Here is a 3858-nt window from a genome sequence, read left to right as displayed (position 1 = left end):
TCCTTGAAATTGGCCTATTCATGAGATCTAGGTCTTCTGGGCTAAGTCTAGAGAGAGGGTATGATTCCAAATACTGATCCATTTTCTTCACATTGTCAAATTTCTGGGCATAGAGTCTCTAGTTTCCCACCTTAATTTTGCTCAATAACCTTCACTCTGGCTTGCCTTGCTGTCAGCCTGTCTGGTCATTCTTCAGCCAAGAGCACACCAAGAACCAAGACCAGATTGCTGTTCCAACAATTTTGCACCATTAATATTTGTATTCAGGAGTCTATCACAGTGCATTTCTATGATAGTTAATGCTTATAAAGAATGGTGCACCAACACTTCAACGTTTACATTTCTAAGTATCTTCTAATGTTGAATCTCTTGATTTTAATGAGAATTAAAAATCTAAGAATTTTTAAAGTCATTATATATATTATTTTAATTTTGAAAAATATTAGTGCTCAAATAAGGCCTCAACTTAAATATTTACAACATTCATTAATAAATTCTATACATATAAGTTTTATAGTTTTCAACTTGAGGTCAATTTATTCAAAGATAATTCAAAGTATTTCCACACAAGTGAAGTTATCTTATAATAACAAACAGACGGTAATTTTTATAGCTTTTATTGAAATAATTTCATTAATCTTTTATGGCCATCTTTTATAAATGTCTTTTAATTTATTTTTTATTTTGCAATGTTAATTCCATGTGACTGCTTTTTGTGCTTAATATTCGTGTAATCCTGGCAGCCTTTAATTTGCCTCTGCCATCATTCAGAGTCTCTTCATTTTCTTCTACCTTTTTACACCTACAGTAAAAGCAATGCAGTCACTTGAAAAACAAAATAAGGACAGCAGCTTATTAAGAGGAGGTACAGAACAAAGCCATTGATGCTAAACTACCTCTTGTCAACTCAGAAGCTTAGAAATTGAAAGAGAAACATTTTAGTACCTTAATTCTGTTTATTGTTCTTAGAGTTTGTTGATTTGAAGTGACCAGACTACCTTCAACTTTATTTTAGTCACAAAAGTTTGAAAAGAAATATGGTTGTGAATATCTTCATTGTAGTCTCAGAAAACGTGTTTTTTTTACTTAAAAAAAAATTTTTTTTACACTTTTTAAGTAATGAAGGAACTGTGTAGAAGTAAAATCTCCAATGTGACCTCTTTGTTTCACATAAATAACTTAGCTATCTGCTCATATTTCTTACCCTAATATTTTGGGATTATACCTTGTTACATGCCACTTGTAATCCTCAAGCCCAGACACAGGGATCTACCTGCATTTCACCTCCAATATAGCTGCGTGGATTCATTGGCCTACATAAAGAAAGCTATTGGATCAATAAATTGTGGTGTATGTACACCATGGAATACTATACAGCCACAAAGAAAGATGGAGACCTTGCCTCCTTCATATTTACATGAATGGAGCTGGAAAATGTCCTCCTTAGCAAAGTGTCTCAAGAATGGAAGAAAAAGTATCCAATGTACTCAACACTATTATGAAACTAATTGTTAGCTATCTTAGGAAAGCTACAATCCAAATGGAGCCCTAGACTACGGGGAAAGAAGAGGGGGGAGGGGTGGGGGAGGATGAGTGAAGAGAATGATATTATGGGCATCATGCCTACAGTTTATTCTATTTGGGTACAGGTGAATTTGTCTAAAGGTTGAATATAAATGTCTTAGCATAACAATTATGAGAAAGACATGATGGCTATGTTGGCCACCTGGATGAGAGTTTTCCAAACTGCATATGGAAGTAACACACTGTATCCTATGAGAGAATTACTGTACACAATTATGATCTAATAAAAAAAAGAAGAGAAAATTAAAAAAAAAAGAAAGCTATTTTCCTCATCATTACCTTGTTCATTATTATGAGCAGTCTCATCTACAGTCACTTACCTCATGAGTCTGTTTACACTAAAATCTTGACCTGTAAGGAAGAATAAATGGTGCAGTGCCTTACGCTTGCAATCCTAGCTCTATAGGAGGCTGAGGCAGGTGGATTGCCTGAGCTCATGGGTTCAACACCAGCCTGTGCAAAAGTGAGACCCACATATCTAAAAATAGCTGGGTGTTGTGCCGGGCACCTGTAGTCCCAGCTACTGAGGAGGATGAGACAAGAGAATCACTTGAGCCCAAGAATTTGAGCTTGCTGTGAGCTGTGATGTCACCATACTCTTCCAAGGGTGACAAAGTGACACTGTCCAAAAAAAGGAAAGAAAGAAAGAAAAGAAAAGAAAAAAGATGAAGGAAAGTAAATTCTAAAATATCAGGTCTCAAGATATTTAATCTTTTTAAACTAATGTTTCAATCGAAAACATTGCTGTTACATCACTTTGTTAACATTATTTGTATCCTGTTGAAGATTTTGCTTTGCAGAACTTTTTAAAATTGGGTTGTAGAGAACACTCAACAATAAGCCTTGAAGTACAGATAACATTGAGGAAAAGCTACTATGCTCCCAAAATGTTGACACTCCCAATCCACGAGCAGGGTTTGTTTGACATTTGTTGCATCATCTACAATTTCTCTTCCTCATCAGCGTTTTTACTTCTCCTTGTAGATATCTTTCACCTCTGTTGTTAAGTATATTACATATTATATACATATTATAGAGAGATAGATTATTAAAATACAACTATCTCAAATAAAGGAATAAGAAAGAAACATGATTAATAGAAAAAGCTCATCACTACCTTGTAAGTATTAAGTTATGTTGTTGATTTTGAAATGAATTAAGGGGTCCATGAGCCAAACAATGTGGGCAACTTCTAGAGAAGTTGAGAAAGCAAGTGCACAAAATCTTTCCTCAAGCCTCTAAAAAGGGAGACAACTATGTCATACCTTGATCTTAGTCTAGCAAGATGATGTTAAACCTCTGGCCCAACTCAAGATGATAAACTTATGTTTATTTAAAGTCAATACATTTTTTTGGTAATTTATTACAGAACAATAGCAACCAAAATCTGTTTAGCTTGAGATTTGAGTATAAGGATACACTTGCTGATACTCAAAAGTTTCAGCAATATAACATAAAAAATTATTAAATTCTATTAAATAAGTAATTTTAATTCTTTGATATTCACTAGTAGATGTTAGAGTGCCTCCATATTTAAAATAATCATATTTGCATAAAAATTTTATCTATGACTAAATACTGAAAATGATAAAATCATTACTTTTATAACAATTTCCTCTATTAAATAAACAATGAAATATTTTCTATTAAAATAATTTTAAATATTACAAATATTAATATTTTTTCTTTAATTGCAATTAACAATACAAGGGGAAATAATTTTCTTTGTATGGTCACTAAATAATTTGTAATGTTTTGTTTTAATTTGTTGATGGTCTGCTTAAATTTGTATGAGTAAAACATTGAGAAAATCTAGAATTTTGCATAAGATGTTGGACTTGATTATTTTAAACATACAGTTTTGTGCAGAATATTATGCACATAAATGGTTATATTTAAATACCATGTAATTGCTGAGTAAAATGGAAGTTAATATTCATGAGTTCACTGGATTTATCCTCTGACTCCTTATGGAAATAAGAAGCAAATTGATATTTCAATGTTTGGCGATTACTAAGATGGCTTTATCTTAAAGTCAGTAATAGGAATTAAAGTATATCATTTTATTGGAGAATGTGTAACTTAGAATCACAAATCAGTCTTTTGCCATGAAAAAGTTTAGGAAGGCAAAGAAAAATGCATTAATGTTAGAAAACACTAATGGTGAAGGACTGTTAGCTCAAGATGGCTTTCTTACCAACACGTAAGAACTATAGCCTATCCTGGCAAGAACCGAAGTGGGACTTGTTTTGATTTCTGAAAATAAATTTAATA

This window comes from Otolemur garnettii, unplaced genomic scaffold, assembly GCF_000181295.1.
Source record: "Otolemur garnettii isolate 467f Iridium unplaced genomic scaffold, OtoGar3 scaffold00195, whole genome shotgun sequence".
In the NCBI taxonomy this organism is placed as follows: Eukaryota; Metazoa; Chordata; class Mammalia; order Primates; family Galagidae; genus Otolemur; species Otolemur garnettii.
Note: the sequence above shows the minus strand (reverse complement) of the source record.